The sequence below is a fragment of the Erigeron canadensis genome, chromosome 5, assembly GCF_010389155.1.
Source record: "Erigeron canadensis isolate Cc75 chromosome 5, C_canadensis_v1, whole genome shotgun sequence".
NCBI lineage: Eukaryota > Viridiplantae > Streptophyta > Magnoliopsida > Asterales > Asteraceae > Erigeron > Erigeron canadensis.
Window position 1 is genome coordinate 41004169 of NC_057765.1, and position 18876 is coordinate 41023044.

The 18876-nt window shown below is 34.6% G+C and overlaps 1 long non-coding RNA gene across 13 annotated transcripts; it reads right to left on the reverse strand.

Annotated features, from left to right (window-relative positions):
- Nucleotides 1-1233: 1233 nt before the first annotated feature.
- On the reverse strand, nt 1234-16107 carry LOC122599002. 13 transcript variants are annotated; one of them, XR_006323829.1, is made up of 11 exons: nt 15874-16107; nt 15659-15728; nt 11529-11597; nt 9293-10110; nt 5553-5765; nt 5438-5482; nt 3527-3639; nt 3031-3093; nt 2002-2084; nt 1806-1909; nt 1234-1722 (listed from the first exon to the last, which is right to left on the reverse strand). It is a non-coding gene; the product is annotated as an uncharacterized LOC122599002 (long non-coding RNA). The 13 variants fall into 13 exon arrangements; XR_006323830.1 differs by lacking the exon at nt 5438-5482; XR_006323834.1 differs by lacking the exons at nt 5438-5482; nt 5553-5765 and having other exon boundaries at nt 9293-9556; nt 9631-10110; nt 15874-16105.
- Nucleotides 16108-18876: the final 2769 nt, after the last annotated feature.

The following is an 18876-nucleotide window of genomic DNA, read 5'->3' on the forward strand; positions in this document are numbered from 1 at the left end:
CATTCTTCTCCTAGTTTGGGCAGATAAAAGCTTTTAAAAAACACAAATTACTAATTATATAAAACGAGGGCTAAATTTAAAACCCGTGTGTTACACAACATGGATGAATTCCAATTGATTTTATGGAAAGTTGTATGTTTATCTGGTCATAACCAAAAGAAATTGGGAACACATCATGTTCACTTAATAATACCCGTTCAAGGTCAGTCAACGGAAATGTAAACTCTTCATCCCATATGGGTCTCCAAACATCTTTAATCACTTTTATTTTCTTTTGAAAAACATCAGATGGGACTCCAACCATATATATATATGTGGAAGAATGCTATTATTAGACACATTCCTATATCTCGGAGGATTTTATTCAAAGTCAAAAGTAGTAATTGTCAAGTTAAAAGTCACCAAAAAGCCTTCAAATTTTTAATAAGAATAGCCTGCAAGTATATGTTAAGAGTAAACTTGATTTGGAAAAAAACTTGTGTTAACTCTAAAAGTCATAACTATGACGTTTAAACTACAGAGGAACTTTTTTCACTATGATGAGAGGTAGCCATGGCATACTTGGTGAGTTGGTTCCATAACTAACCTTTGTATCGAAATCCGGTGGTGAGAAATTATCAAATGAGTCTGAACAAAATACATATGCCACACGTCACCTATACGGCCATATACACTCACACATACACTGTCGTCGTGACCTTTGATAATCTGGAGCCAGAGAGATGGTCATCAGGGCGAATAGAACTTGTGATCTAAAAAACATGGGGACTTTGGTTTGAAGTTAAACTTGATTAATATTCACTGGGTATAATTTACCCAAAAAAGATTCATGAGTTTGAGCTTTTTGATGAACTTGAAGTATCTTGATTAATCCTCGAAACAGTAAAATACCAAAAAAAAAAAAAAGGTTAATATGTGCCCTGAATTCTGATCATCTTGCGAATTGAAAAAAAATACACAGCACAAATACGCTACAATGTGATAACGGCTGTCACACCATATGAATCGATTGCTGAAATAAACAATGAGCGGGGCCAGGCGATAGTGGCGATACCCAACTTTTAAGAGCTGCTCGGAAAAGATGTGTTAAAAATCCTGGATTTTGAATTTTAAATTAGTACCAAAACTGGTCCAACATACACTTAAAATAAAGAGCACCAAAGTGGAAGTGACTATTACATGAACAACCTAAAGATGCATATGAGAGAAACACAATCTCATGAACAATCATGGTTAAACAAATAGTGTGATTATTTATTTTCATCATTCGCCCCGAAATACACCACAATTACAACAGAAATTAAGGGAGAATCTTTAGTTGAATTGATGTTATATATATATATACGTAGCCATTGCACGGCCCACTATAATGAATATATAGCCATTGCACGGCCCACTATAATGAATACCATGCGTATAATATTAGAGGCTCCTTATTGAGATGCAGAAGAGTGATCATAGAATTGTTTCAAAACATTCACTTGTATAGAGTATAAACCAACTGACTACTAATATCTTTCTTCATAATTCTCATTGGGCGCTTGGTCATTTCCTGAGCCATGGAGGACGAGAAGCCGGTCACAGTTTTAGGTTGGCTGACATCACCATAGATAATTGGTGGCTTGACAAAACGAGATCCATATGACTGCACCCGTCCATAGACGCCATGGCGGTGAAGGGAAAAGAAGATAATTGTTCCCAAAGTACTTGACCAGGCTGTCTCTGAAACATTAGATGAATTCTAGACATCTTTCTTGGCCAAATGGTAGGGAAGCATAATATATTGAAACTTAATATAAATATACCTGTCTCTCTGTGGACGAGCACATCAATGTCAAGTTCTTCCTAGGGATGGACAACTTTGAAGATCTCCTCGTTGATGGCCTTGACATACTTTTCCTCAGATATCCTATAGCAAACATGGCTTTGGTGAGAACAAGTTATATAAAGCATATTATTATGACATCATCAAGTTGTATAACAGTTCTTTGAATTACTCACTTCTTAGCCTTACAGTGAACTCTCCTCAAGCATGAAACACAAAGCCCAAAGTTGCAGCAGCTTGATTGAAGCTCAAACCCAGCCTAGAAAGGTATACTACAGTTAATAATGTGTCATCCAGGTTGAAAACTTCAAAAAAAAGCTATAGCTAAGCTCGGGTCCTTATCAACCCATTGTTAAGAAAAGATCACCCAATAATGAGAACATCACATCGTTTTGTCATACATCTTGTAGTTGTCAAACTGAAGGTCAATGCAAATAGTCGGAAGGGGATCCCCTCAACTTGGAAACATCTTGACCGTTGGATAAAATTCAAGGCATGATATTTGTAATCTTCATATGAATATCTATGACTGTTCAAAGAAAACTACTTTATATGAATTTTGTAGATGAAACAATAAGCATAACTTATTGTTCAGGTGGTATTAAAATTTAAACTCACACACTCACCGTCCCCTCATTGTCATAAACCCAGAAAGTTTTTGGACCTGGAGTTATATCTTTCTCCCACACAACACGTTAAAATGGGTATGCGCATCTATAATGGGTTGCTTGCTTTGACATCCATGTTAACCCGTTACACGACTTGAATACCTAGTTAGTTGATGTTTGGAAGATGTACTCAGGTAGAATGGGACACTAAACGGGGAAAACATGTTGTTGGGTCAGATAAACATTCACTTCAATACCAACAGCTTAACAAAGACACGGAAAAGAGATTAGGGTAAAAAATTCAAAGAAACATGTGTGGCTACTGTTTTACTTCAATACCAACAGCTTCTTCAACTTTCCCAAGGTCATTGTATAAACTTGAAAAGAACAGCAAAGTCTATGATATCTGGACACAAAAGTGTAACATGAACAATACCATAAAGCATACCATGAAACTCCATTTAGTCAAAGACATTTCACTGAACACCTTTCATCACAATACAAAAGAGAACAGCCAATATAATACTCAACTCTTGAGAACAGCTAAAAAGTTTTATCTTAGAGAAAACTTACTAAGATAAAATAGTTTTGAAGTACCTTTACGCTTTACTATTATCCATCTTCATTCTTTACATGATCATCAACCAACATAGTCAAAATCTGCACTTTGGTACAACAATCTAAAATTCATTAAAATAAAATATATATGAAACAAACCAAAACAAACTGCAAATCAATATCACAATCTAGGGGTAAGTGCATAAGATCGTAACCAACTTTGATCTAATTCCCAACTTATTGAAACAGCGAGTTTTTTGGGCAGATTGCGAGAAAAACCCATCGATATTTTATATAAAAAAAGTTATGATTGGTAACCAATTCTCAAAAATCTTGATTCAAAGTATGAAAGTAATATGACCAAGGAAATCCATCAAAAATGGCAACTGATATATGTCACTAACTTTTTATGTCATTAACTTTTGACCAACTTGGTTTCGTTTTTACTTTTAATGATAAACTTTGAAACCCAGATGGTTTTTTTTGTCCCAAAAAGAGTTGAAACTGAAAGAGAAAAGTGTCTAGAGTTAGTTACCATTTGATGCAGTCACCCCTATATTAGACCATGAGTAGTGCCTACACCTCAGCCGATGTCCCAGTGGTTGCAAAGCTTATCCTTCGGTTGACAGCATCCCTACAAAGACGAACCTGGACAAGTTTTAAATGTCCCATGTCAACACAACAAAAATAAAGATCATTTTAGAATCATGTGGCTGCTTATAAAACATCATCACATAAGATATACATATACCACGCCTATAAGGAGCTTCAACTTGGATCAATGATCAACGACAACCTAAAATTAGGCTAATTTAGTCAATCAAGTTGCTTATAGAACAAACTACAATTAGGAACAAAACAACACCTGTATTGCAAATAGCATTATTAAGTATGAGACAGAAATTCTGCTGTTCAAAAAAAAAAAGTATGAGACAGAAATAAAGCTCAAGCATAAGATGGAATAAATGCCTAAATGCATATGATCAAGACAAAATAGAGGTACATGCAATAAAACAGAACCATCCAAGAAAACCCGACGATTAGGCTAATTTACGAACTATTCTTGCATACCTTCAGACCGTGCCTGACCCAAGGACCAACTTTTCTAAATATCAGGGATCATAGACCGGACCGGGGTTTAACATGTTATAATGGTTCCAGACTTTTTGCCGACCATTTCATTGGATTTCTCAGGCCAACCCACATTTTGATCACCTCCAGAACCAAACAGCGTTTAAATGTAAACATTTATGCATCTCCAACTTTAAATGACTGGTTATCAATGTTAATCGTCTAAATCACAATAATCACTTGGCAAAAACACACATTCAAAAATCTCGTTCATTTTGCCGTAAAAATTTCTATGGTTAGAAAACATCCTTTTTTTGATTAGTACAATCTACAATTAAATCCACTTTCTCACAAAATGGATAACTGACCCATCATCAATTTCACATTAATGATTCCCACGAATTAACTTTATTGCATACACGATAAACAAACAATTATATACTTGAAAGCTTTTTTATACGAGAAAGGGTGAAAAGCAACCAAAAAATGAACTTGTAAGAGTAGGAGTAAGCATCTTTGTTAACAAAGTTGATGTTCCTCTTAGTAGCATCAACCGACCAAGGACAGAAATTTATAATAGCGGTAAGTTCCAAAGTCTTGAGGTAGATTTATTTCACACCATACAGGTTTCGAGATTTGTAAACATACAACTTTACTTGCCCAGACCACTTCTATTTCTTCATACTCACCAAAACCCCTATATTCACAAGTAACAGAAACTACCCATTATTATATAGGTAATTTCCACATTAAAAAATCACTATTTTTGAAGCTCTTTTAACCAGAAAGGAGGGGGGGGGGGGGGGGGGGGGGGGGGAGCTCGGTTTTTTCAATATCAGTGCATAATATAGACTACAACAACAACAATTTAATTACTTCGAGCAAGAAAGGAAGATCAAGTACCAACTTGTCAACATCAGTAGCATCATCCAAAATTTCATACACATATTTTCATAACAATTTCCATTCCATCTAGTTGCTGTACAAAAGAAGGCGTAAGAAACATGAGCTGCTAACTGAACTCGGCCTAAGCAATCTATCACTGTAGGCACAAATTAAAATCTTGGAAACTCTTTTCATAGTTCCCTTTTATTACTAAAATAAATCCTTGTTACTTATTAAAATTAACAAAGAATCTAAAATAGAAAAATCACAAATCCCCAACAAAATTATAACAATATAATCATTCACATCGAAGAATCTCAAGTATATCATAAAAACCAATTAAACTAAAACAAACCCAAAAATATTAGACAAAAACCAAACCAAAAAATATAAAAACTATAAAAAGTTAGAAAAAATGGAAAAGATACACCACTTCGACGGACACCATCATCTTTGTCATGACCTAGAAACTAGGAAATTTCTTTTTTACCTTTATACCATCATCTTTTTTCTTCAAGAATCAAGATCATCACCACTACATCATGACATTCAGTAAATTAGCTACAAAGACAATGAAAAAGAAAAAAGAAAAAGAAGAGACTCACCAAATAACAACCCACACAAAAGAGGGACTGCCGTTTGCTTAGGTGGTTGTGGTGGGATCGTTGGCAGTGATGGTCGAGGTCGCGAATCTGGATGTGTATGTGTTTTTCCGGTGAGAGAAGGGGGGAGGCCGCCGGTGCTTTGTAACAAAAAGGCGGGTGTGAGAGTGTGTGTGTTTGCAGTAGGGTTAATGTTTGTTGGGGGCTGATGTGATACTGAAAAACCCATACTTTTAACAGTAAGTCATTATTTAGGCTGAGGTGGCTTTTTTTTACCATGTTACAGTTCAAAAACTCATCTTGTAATCCAGGTAGATATATATATATAGAGAGAGAGGAAAGTTATTTTTAGTACAAGGGTTTGAAAAAGTACAAAAAGTACAAGGTATTTCCTCCTTCTTCCTTCTTCCTTCCATCTCCGACCATCACCACCACCACCATGATCATCTCCGACCACCACCATGATCCTCCGGCGACGGTGACCATCTCCGGCGAAACTTACACATGTGTAAGTACAACTTTTTTAGCATTTTAGGGTTTAAAATTTCTAGGTTTTTTCCTTCAGGAGACAACCACCACCAGCAACCATCATCTCTGACCACCCCAACCACGATGCCAGCATCAAGGGTTTCGCCCGTACAGTAGCAAACCGTCACCATCTCTTGTATCGCCGCCCATCAAATCCATACGATTCCCATATGCGTCCCTTGACGGTCAGCTTAGAACGGATGAGGGCCTCTGGCCCGTACCGTATCCACCCGAAAACGAACCTTATTCTCGCCGGAAAGTTAACTTGCACATGTGTAAGTTGTACTTACACATGTGTAAGTCTCGCCGAAGATGGCCGCCGTCGCCGGAGGATCATGGTGGTGGTCGGAGATGATGGTGGTGGTGGTGGTGGTCGGAGATGGAAAGAACAAACATGTGTAAGTTAACTTACACATGTACTTTTTGTACTTTTTAAAATGTTTGTACTATAAATAACCCACCATATATATATATATATAGAGAGAGAGAGAAAGAGAGGAAAGTTATTTTTAGTACAGGGGTTTGAAAAAGTACAAAAAGTACAAGGTATTTCCTACTACTTCTTCCTTATTCCTTCCATCTCCGACCACCACCACCACCACCATGATCATCTCCGACCCCACCATGATCCTCCGGCGACGGCGACCATCTCCGGCGAGACTTACACATGTGTAACTAACTTACACATGTAAGTACAACTTTTTTTAGCATTTTAGCGTTTAAAATTTCTAGGTTTTTTCCTTCGCGAGACAACCACCACCAGCCACCATCATCTCCGACCACCCAACGATGGCGCCGGCAGCAAGGGCGGAGCCCGTACCGTAGCACACCGCCACTATCTCTTGGATCGCCGCCCATCAAATCCATACGATTCCCATATGCGTCCCTTGACGATTAAGTTTAGAACGGATGAGGGCCTCTGGCCAGTACCGTATCCACCCGAAAACGAACCTGATTCTCGCCGGAATGTGAACTTACACATGTGTAAGTTGTAGTTACACATGTGTAACTCTCGCCGAAAATGGTCGCCGTCGCCGGAGGATCATGGTGGTGGTCGGAGATGATCATGGTGGTGGTCGTGGTCGGAGATGGAAGGAAGAAGGAAAAAGAAGTGTGTAAGTTAAGTTACACATGTTACACATGTACTATAAAAAGTACATGTACTACAAATAACCCAGCCATATATATATAAAACTAACATAGTGCATAACAAATTATCATTATTTAAGTGTTTAACAACACATTGATCCTTCAAAATCAAAAAAATCACGTTTTTTTATTTTGACGGTTCCAACATATTATCAAAATGATGCATCCAACAAAAAACGTGATTTTTTTCGATTTTGACGGTTCCATGTGTTGTTAAACACTTAAATAATGATAATTAGTTATGCACTATGTCAGTTTTATGGACTTTTAATGCATCAAAATGTAGTTTTTAAGTGTTCTCATTTTAAGTTTGTTCTCATTTGATTGCCAATATATATATATATATAGGGAAAAGTTATTTTAGGGACTGTTTTATTTTAGGGACACTTGGGACTCGTCTTTTTTGTAATTTACATACCACCATCATCATCTCCGACCACCACCATGATTTTCCGGCGACGGGCCCGCCGGAAAATCATGTGTAAGTTACACATGTGTGAGATACGAATATTATATGTGTCTTAACAGGTCTGGACCTACTAAAACACGATAAGACAAGTAGTATATATTTGGACATGTTAAGACTTAAGAAACGTTAAAGACGAGTTAAAGACACGATAGAAAACGTTAGCAGGTCCCTTATCGTACCTTTTAACAAGTCCCTTAATAGGACTCTGAACAGGTCCCTTATCGTGTAACCTGTTAAAAATCGTGTTGTGTTCGTGTGTCAAAAAACTGACACGATTAGCTATCGTGTCGTGTTCGTGTTTAACCCTATCGTGTGTATGACATATGAAAGCCAAACTAACTCTTCCAATTAGAGCTCACAATTTCTGACACAGACCCTGTTAGCATGACACGACACGACCTGGTTTTTTCGTTTTTCGTTGTTTAGTCTTAGCGTGTTTCGTGTCGGACCTGTTAAGACACGAATATTATCTGTGTCTTAACAGGTCCGTACCTATTAAAACACGATACGACAAGTTGTATATATTTGGACATGTGACTTAAGACATGTTAAAGACGAGTCAAAAACACGTTCAGAACACGGTAAGACACGATAGAAAACATTATCAGGTCCCTTATCGTACTTTTTAACAAGTTCCTTAACAGAATTTATTAACAGGTCCCTAATATATAATTATAAACACTTAATATGTTATAAAAATAAAGAATCCTTCCAACTATTGTTATATATTTAGAAAAAATAGAAATGGCCGTGTCAAATTGGATAATTAAATCACATAAAACTTTTACACCCAATTTTTTTCCAATCGATTAAATGTAATTGCGCGCAACTTAAAAATTGATGGTTTTCTAATTAAATAATTAGGAAAACACGTGTTCCAGTAATTAACTCACAAAAGATTTTTGTGCTCTGTTATATTTTAATAATATTGGTAATAATAATTTCCGTATATACACTATAATTACGCATCCTTCTTCCACATACATTCCATCTTTCCCTAATAATAAAAGATATTTCTACAGCAACCGCTTTCCAACTCCGACATTAATCACCTGAATAATTCTTCCCAAAAATGATAAGACAGGTACGCGGCGATCTCTCTCTCTCTCGATATATATTTATATATATATACAATTCAATTACACACATTCAATTCAATTATATATAACATATATATATGTATATATATTATATATATGTATATATATAACTTGATCCATTTCAGTTAAATACAATAAGCTTTCCATCTTCAGATCAAATATAGTAAAGATTTATTTATAGAAAAATATATGTTCTTATTAATCTATCATCATCAAAAAGTAGGAAAAAATTGTATAATTGTTGATTTTAGATTCTGATATTTATGATAATAAACAAAAATATTAGTTATATAACTCTAAAACATTGCCGATTTCAGCGAAATAATTTGAGTTTAACAATGTTTCACATCAAACCGTGGATCATGCACCGGTATTAAAACCTAGTTTAAATAAACCTCTTCTTGCAAAATAATTATTGTGGATTAATATTGTATAATAGGTTCTGCCAAGGATTTTGGGGAATTCACAAAAAGTTCCTAAAGTATGGTCTGGCATACCTGGTTGTACACAAGGACTTGCAGCATTACCCAAAACTGGACCTATTTTGACAGATGCAGGTATAATCTAAATCGTTTGTGTGTTTTCTTCCAAAACCTATTTCTATTTCATCTTTCACGGAATACAAATATATTATTATCCTGAGCGTTGAGTCTTCTTTTTACGGCTAATACACCATATATCATTCCAAACTGATTTCGACATACCATATTACCACCTTGCTATGTTTCTCCCTTTTAGAATGCCTTTCCAGCTCCAGCAGCCTTGCCATTTGAATTAACCACCCGCATTCAGTCATTGATTTAGTCTTTAGCCTCATACTGTAAATAAACCTTACCCAAAAAGATTTTTCCGGTGTACAGATGTTCCGTAAGTGCTTAGTTACTAACATATCATTCCAAGCAGACAGAGACTTTAACCCATACTCCTTTGGTTTACAGAAATCCTTCCATGCAACCTTAGTCTTTCTTTTGGACACTTCCCCACACCACATTAATTTTTTTAAGAAGTTTTCAATCTCCTTAGTAACAGTTTGGGGATTTAAATGCCCAACTACAGTCTGCCAGCATAAGATAAACATATAATTTGCCAATCCAGAATTCTTTTTTTTTATTGACCTTGTCAACCAACTCTGTCAGCATAAATCTTTTCCGGCATAAAATAAAGTAGTACCAGTGATAATTCAAACCTAATATCTGTTTTGCATTATCAGCTGCTGTCAGGAAGTTTGAGAGTAGCAACTCGGTATCTGGTTCTCATATCCGCTCAAGAGTCAACCAGGAAATAATTCATAGCTTGCACTCCGCATCACTAAATACTGCATGTATCAAAACGCAAGCAATTAAGGATGCTGATATGAAATCAGAGGTGCATCTTTTGATACAAGATATTACATATATATATATAATATGTATACATGATATATATATTTACATGGATAGGGTATTGTGTGTGGTTTGGTTTACTTGCACCTTTTGGTATATCTTTTTTATGTTATATGGTGATATCATTAATTCTCAACTTGCACATTTCAGATATACAAACATGGTCTGGGACAGCGTAGGTGGCTAAGCATTAAGCCTACAAGTAACCAGAAAAAACCTGCTGATGAATTATTAGAGAAAAAGCTTAAAAAGTCACTTAAACCAAACGAGGGTCCAAGGCTTGTAAGTCAGGCTTTACGTAGATGCCTCGATGATGCAGACATCCAAAGGGTAAGGCAAATTATATATGATATCACCAGGATTGAAATGATGAACAATAACATACCAAATTTACTATATATTTGAAGTATGAAATAAGAAACAAAAGGCTTTGTAGATCAAGTGGTATGGTGTTTGGTTTTTATAGGTTAGGGTCATGGTTTAAATCCTAGCTCTTACCTATTTGAATGTTTTTGTTTCTCTTTTCAAACTTTACATAATAGTCAATTTTTTGGGGCCTCATGCAGCCATTGGGTCCTAAGCAGATTTTTGTCTTGGAACTTTTTAAGCCCCATATCACAGTTTGCTGATCTTGTCTTAGACAGAAACAGAATAACTGACCGCATTGCGGGCTTTTAAACCTACCAGTTTTAGTTAAATGAAAAAACAAATGATCAATGATTTTGACAGTGAGTATTCTTTTGTAGGTTGTAGATCTAATGCAAAAAAGTGGCATTAAACCAGATGTGGAAGTTAATACTGAGTTACTGAAAGGTTATTCAAGAGTTGGCAGCATAAACAAAGCACGTAAAGTTTATGAGACAGTCGATGACATTGAAGTACACAATCAGTACGCTATGGTTCTCATCATGGGAGGTTATGAAAGTGAAGCTGTAATAGTCTGTGAAAGATTAGGGCAGCAGATGCAAGCACGGACTGCTATCAGAATGACGGTAAGTGTTTCTATGAATCAACTGTTTAGGAATTATTACAAGATTCGTGTCATTTAGCTTATCTTAAAACTTTCTTATATCTTTTCATTTTTACCAGAGGTTTATATACACCGATGATAAACTACCTTTACTGAAGAGGTACTTAAACCATCTCCGAAGATTCGATGAGAGTGATTACTATGAAGGTTTTAAGAATGTGATTTTCTACTGTGGGAAGCGACAGCTCATAGGGTACATATATATATATATATATAACATTCTGTGTAGTTCCTGCTTTAAACTTGTCTAAAATTGTTGACTAAAATTTTAAAACAGGGAAATTGTGGATCTCCTCAAGAAACTCAGCGTACAAGAACTACCTGATGATGACTTTGTGCTGATGGTATCTAAAACATACCCCAACTTGCATGCATTCATGGGAAAATTACCTACATGACCAAACAAAAAAAAAAGTAACCTTAGATTTAGACACCAATATAATTATTCCTCATTTGGTCATTAAGTTCTTATTAGCTATCATTTTTAGTTAGATATAGACCTATACTTTTTATTTTGATATTCACTTGTCTCTTCCCCATCTGTGTCTTTTATTAGAATTCATATCGCACGTATCATATTTGTTGACTTTAAAATACCAACAGTATCTTGGGAAAAAAGTACATTTAAGTTAAATACCGAAACTTAACAAATCCCATGGAAACCCCCTGCTACAAATCAAAAGAAAACGTAACTACTACAAAAAAAAAAATTGAATAAAAACCTCTATGGAAACCGGTTTTCACATAAAAACCTATGGGAAAAACTCATAGACTTAGGCTGAGCTGTAGAATAAAGATGCTAACCTATAGAAAAATTTATCGAAATGAGACTACGACTACAAAGGCAAAAGATAATTCTTGCTCAAACTAATTGTAGTTTTGTTGGATCAGCTATTTTCTGCCATAGCAGAAAAGGAACCAATGGATACCAGTTTCGCACTTGAGCTTTTAGAAGAAATCGAGAAGTTCGCCACAGATTACACTATGAGGATGATCCTAGATATTCTCCTACCTAAATGGGATACAAATGGTGATGATTTAGAGAAACTTTGGGGGAAATACCCAATTCATGCTTTGCAGTTGAATACACTCAGCAAACTAAAGTAAGCTTTTATTAATTTTTCCTCACAAATTAAGTACAGAATTAGCATATAATTTATACTATTATGTTTATTAACTTTGCAGTCGATTGCATCAATATTACGCAACCAACAACACTCGAGATGCAGATAAACTTTCAGAAACCATTGTAGATGTTCCTTGCCTTGTGGAAAGGTTGAAAAAAGCTGCAAACAGGTGAGTTAATAACTCAAAAACTTTAGACTTTTACTCTTTTTTAAAATATATATATGTGTGTGTGTGTGTATGCAACAAACTAAAAATACATATAGATATGTACATATGTTACTAAGATAACATAGAAATCTATGACTGAGTATATAAATATCCCTTAGTTTTAAAAAATATATTGCTATTTGCTAGTAATAATTTTGGTGCGAATGACATTTTAAAAGAAACAGATATCTATTTGCCGATATGGATAAAGGTTAATTAACTTGACTGATAGATTAGGAAGCGTGAGGTCAAAATCCACTAACCGAAACCCCATTAACTTCGAAGGTATTGGTAAAATCTTGGCTACAGATATGTCTCATACGTTCATTCATTCACTATAAAACAAAACAACACTACAAACTCTAGGAGAATAAATAGAGGGAGAACACATAATAGTAATAAACACTGGGTATGAAAGGTTTTTCTGCTAGAGTTCAAATCTTTTCACGAATGAGGTATATCTTAAATCAAACTCATTTATACTACGTTAATTTGAGTAACAATTTGTAAGTAGTTTTGATCCTTAGTACCAGTCTTACTCATTTCTTTCAGTCAACTATTAACCATTTTGTTAATACTTTAAAATCATAACTTTAAAATTAAATCATTACGCATCAAGGGTGGAAAGAAGGTGAATAGATTTTGGGATATACACAGGATTTACTTATATATAAACTACAACACCAAACAAATTGTTGTATTAAAACTCCATGCATATGTACATGTAGAAGCAATACAATAGAAACAAGTATCACATAACTAATAACAAAGACATATAAATAGGATCAAAATATGTTGTCATGAAATTCTGATGCCGGTATTGGAGATGAAAACTTTGGACTTTGAATCTTAAGAAATATAAATATTAGAGAAATTGGGAAACTATTAAGATTTTAAACTTAGATGTATTGCTGAGTGTAGATCTTGTTGAGAGACTGGTGATCGTTGGATTTACTGTTTAAACACTTGCTAAGGTACAGGTTCCATTCTACTGTATTTAAATGTCAGAACTTTGATTTTTATTCCTTCAGTTCATTCAGTGCAACTTTATCATCAGTAAGGTTGTCAATAGTTGACCCCAACTGGATACCCGGTCTGAATAAATTTAGGTTTAGGTTGGGTATATTTAAACCGCCAACCGGATTTTTATGGGTTAGATTTTGGTCTGTTAGAACCTGATATATTTTAATCTTAATTTAATTACATATAATATCCATATTCCAGAATATAGTCATATACATATGGCCCAATATCCGACTACTGATTCCCTATATCCTTATAACCTAAAATAACCTAAAGTTGAACCTCTATACACGTTTACTCTTAGTTTGTAAGCTGATCCCCTATAATTTACTCTTGGTTATCAATTGCCATGTACTTTAATGAATTAATGATACTTTGGTACAGTTTGTAGTTTTAATGTTTTGTTTACGATGTACTCTACTTTTTTACTTATAATGAATTTCTACTTTCTATTAGCATTATTGTTAGCTAATAACCTGATATGTTTAGAAAGCATTTGCCTGCCAACCTACTTTCCCTAAAACCAACCCATTTGGCCAACCAACCTGCCATTTATCGGGTCACACGTGTTGGGTTTAGATTGAAAGTTCTGACAGGGAATGCTTATCAGGACGAGTTATGGTCAAAGTCTTTTGACCCGCAAACACATACCCATTAACAGCCCCAATCATTAGTTTAATTGTGTCATACTGTCATGTCTTTTAAGACCTGAAAAGCTTTAAAATCTTGTACGTACGATAAGAATCTTTGAAAAGTTGTTTACAAGTTGTTTTGAGATAAGAGAACTTGAACTTGATTTGAAAAATTCCAGCTAAAATTCACCTCTAGGGTACTAAAAGCACATGATTTGGGGGCATTAATGGTGTGACACCGCCCGAGGGAATGTGATCAGTTCATGGCATTTCTTCATTGTGTGCTATAATAGAATTGGCCATTTTCGACTTAGGGGGTATATGAGTCAGCCCTAGGTTTGTAGGTTCAAGTAAGTTGAATGGTGGTTTAGTGCTTACCGTGCTATCACAGAGTAGATTTGGATCTGTAAGTTCATTTTACATATGTCTGGCATTTATTTTTTTCAGTCTATGTGATTCTGTATGCAAATGTATGTGTTTCCATAATACCTCAGTGGGATTTAAACATAGTTATCAACTTGTACTTTTTGACTCGACTCAAATCAGCTTTTTTGACTCGTAACTCAAATCATTACTCGGATTGTAAAAGTCGCCTCGTTCTTGTAGTGAGTTGACTGTCAACTCGTGACACGTAAGAGTCTAACTACTATGGATTTAAATATGAAACTTTGTAGGCTTTGAATACTTTAAATTTGGTAATTGCAACATACTATTTAGAATTGTGAAATATTAATATGATTGTACTATTATAATTGTTTTCAAATTAGCCTCTATTTATTAATGTTTACTTTAAAACTTTAGTTCCCTTCAACAAACTTGAACTTTTGTACATGTTAAACGATTTACTTGTTTGAAAAATAGCTTGTCTACTTTATATATTACCCTACATAATATCTGAGCCATAGATTTTTTATTTTTGCGACAGGTAATCAAGACGATTTTGAGCAAAGGCGTGGGAAAGATAGAAACTAAGTGGTGAATTGGATTCTAGTACTCTTGGTAGACTATTTTCTCTTTTAAATGATAGATTTTATCGTGTTGATCATTTCACAATAAGATGCTATTGCATTGTACATTGACAACATAGTTGTTTGTTTGGATCGTGACTCTATAACTTTCTTCCATGAATATTAGAGTATTAAAGAAGTGGGAAAAAAACTTGAAACGAGGCAAAGGTTATGTTGCAGTTCTGCAGTGACAGAAAGATCCTCTTAATCATGTAACAAAAATTGTTGGATTTACTTTTTATGCCCTTTTTTTAAGATATATTAAAGAACTAAAAACGTGAACACAAACTGTTGGCTTAATAGTTAATACTAATCATCCACTTTTTACATGTATATTTGATATTTGCAGATCAGCAAAGGTTTAAAAGAACAACCACAAAATAATAAGTGAATCTAACACAAAACAAGATGTCATGATCTGTAAATTATAGTTTTAAGAATTACTTGTGCGTACCTTTTTTAAAAATCTCTAGATTCGAATGAGGCCAGATAGATGTTATCGCACAAATCCACCTTCGTATATCCTGTGAAAATCAATATGTTGGTTATATGCAAGAAAAAAAAAAAAAAAAAAAAAAAAAAACAGATCAAGAAATATATATGTATATAACTATATTGTAAATTGTCTGCTAGATCTGTTTGTTATTTACAAGTAAAATATGTGTGTACCATTTTATAGAGATCTGGCACTTGCAACAGACGAAAAACGGGATTCTTTTGATGTATGGATAAGAGGCGATTTACAGAAACCCATGATTCAATTTCCTGTCTTTTGATGTATGGATAACAGGCGATTTACAAAAACCCATGATTCCATTTTCTGTATTTTTTTGATGTATGGAGGTGTTGGAAAAGAAAGAAACCCAGGGTTCGTTTTTTTCTAATGTATGGATGAGAGGCGGATAACAAAGTTTAGGTATGGAACATGATATGCAAAACGACAAAATAATATGTACAATGTACATAACATGCCTTGTCAAACTAAAAAGCCTTTAAAGTTTGAAGTCTTAAACTTAAAAAACTTAAGCCTACGACTTTCTTCAGCCAATGGCCTTCAAGCACTTCTTTCGGACCCGGCTGAAATTATATTATTGTATTATATTTTACAAACCTTAGACTTGATCTAAGTATAGTAGGTTTAGGCCCAAAATCAAATTTTTGTTACCCAATAATCTTAAGGCACTGTTCATTATACGTGTGTCAACTTTGTTTGATGGATGGGAACATTTCAACATACTAATTATTATTACCCTATCATTAATGGCGGGCCTTATGAACAGTGTCACGTGCCATGTGGCGTTGTTTTATTGGACTAGCCTATATCCCGTGTTTTTTCCAGATTTTGCTATATCGGATTCCATTAAGGTTATTTTTTTTCCGGTTTTTCTTGGTTTCCTATATAGTTTTTTTTGCTTTTGTGTTTTCTTTCTATTGGTCCACCTATACCCCGCGTTTTTTCGGATTTTGCTATATCGGATCCCGTTAAGGTTATTTTTCTTTCGGTTTTTGTTGGTTTATTACATAATTTTTTTGCTTGTGTGTTTCTTTCTATTGGTTCATCGTATACCCCCCATCACTATTTAGATATTGTCATTTTGGATCCAGTTTGGGGTTTTTTCTTGGTGTTCATCATAGTTTTTTGGCTTCTGTGTTCTGAATTAATATATTGGAAACTTTTACACAAAATTTAATTTTTCCTTTGTTATTTCTATTTTCGTTAAGGTTATTTATCTTTTGGTTTTTCTTGGTTTTTTGATACCTTTTTTTTTGCGTATATGATCTCTTTTATTGGTTCATCATATACCCGCATAACTATTTAGATTCTGACATTACGGATCCCATTTTGAGTTTTTTCTTTCGTTTTTTTTTTTTTACATGGTTATCAATAGTCACCATGCTTATTAAAATTTGACACGTCGCATCGGCTATAAAGTGACACATCGCACGTTTCCTATAGTTTGGATTTTGCCACATTGCATCCTGTTCGGATTTTGTCACGTCTTTTTCTTTTTTAGTTTTGTTTTTCCTTTTCGGATTTTTTATTACGGGTTACTTCTTTTGTTTTTTTCACACTTTTTAATTGTCATTCAACCTTATTGTGATACACCCCGTACCACTACTTGCATTTTGCTATATCGCATCCACCTGATATCTGAATTAATATATTAATATTTTTGTCATATCACATCCCGTTCAAGTTTCTACTACGGGTTACGTTTTGTTTTCTTGCATACTTTTAAACAAACATATTAATGACAAAATTATTTCTATTAAGTTGTCTAAAATTCACGGCATATATACTAAAATAACGAACCGTTTCAACAAAGGAATTGAGACCCGCAACGCGGGCTCCAAAATTTTCTAGTTTTCATTATTACATCTATCAAGCTGAGAAGTAAACACCTATAATCATTATGTTTCATTATATATTTATTTTCTTTTTTCTTTTTAAATTGACAAATATTATTATGCTACCATTGTATTTAAATTCATGATTACATAAGTATTCGTAATTTTTAAAATGCTTTTAGGGTGGAGGGATTACATAACTCTTACTTAATCTTACCCAATTCATCCACCAATTAAAATCTTTCGACTCACAACTACTCAATTCTTACTCAAATCCTAGACATAACATACTCAATCTTACCCAATTTCTTTTTTCTTTTCATTCAATTTTTAGTACATATAATTAAAACCATACAAACATAGGACATAATTCCATTAAAACTTAAATAAAACAAAATTGATTATACTAAAATACATAAATAATATTAAAATACATAAATAAAACTAAAAAACACATAATAAAAACAATTCTTAATACTAAAAATTAATAAGACTAACACTCGAATAGTCAGAGTCCATAGTATTGTCGTCGTCGTTGCGATGAATGTATCGGTAGTATTTAGGAGACCCGACAGGGTCGTCGGGTGGAGGAGATACGTACTACTCCCCCGGGTCAGTATCGAAATCTACATACTGAACACCACCAATATTGCCTTGGCATAAACACACATGGTCTGGTGTGGCTGTCAGCGTTGAAGAGGCGACAATAAGCTGAAAAATAACTTGATCCAGCCACTTGATCTTCCCTCATGGATATTCAAGATACTCATTTTCGGCTGCACTACAAACCCGAGTGGGAGCTTCAATTTGGTTGATTTCAACGTTGTTTACTTGAGATCGGTGGTTGACATCGTTTTTCATGTGCTCTTGCATAACCATTTCACAATCCCAAAGTTACATTGTGTTGTTGTTTGCCATTTTAAGAATTAAAGAAGGAAAGATGTGTGTGTAGTTTGAAAGATATTGGATGAAAGTGTGTGTGAACATGAAATTGTGAAAATGGGAGAAATTTTGGTTATATGGAAGTTGTAGTGTAAAAAATGAAAGAAAAATTGGGTTTTTATGAGTGAAAAAATGAAAAAGATGGTAAAAAAAAGTTTTTTTATTTTTAAACAAAGAGATGTAGCCTTTTTTTTGGTGTAAAGGGTGGGGGCACAAGCCAACGGTCAACTTTGCATACCCAACCATCGGCTTACATGCTCGATTTCTTACCCGATTTTGCATACCCGATCGATACCCAATAGGTGGCGACAATGTAACCGATCGGGTTCATTGAAACCGAGCCCTACCCGATGGGTACTTCTTCCGCCCTTAGGGGCAAAG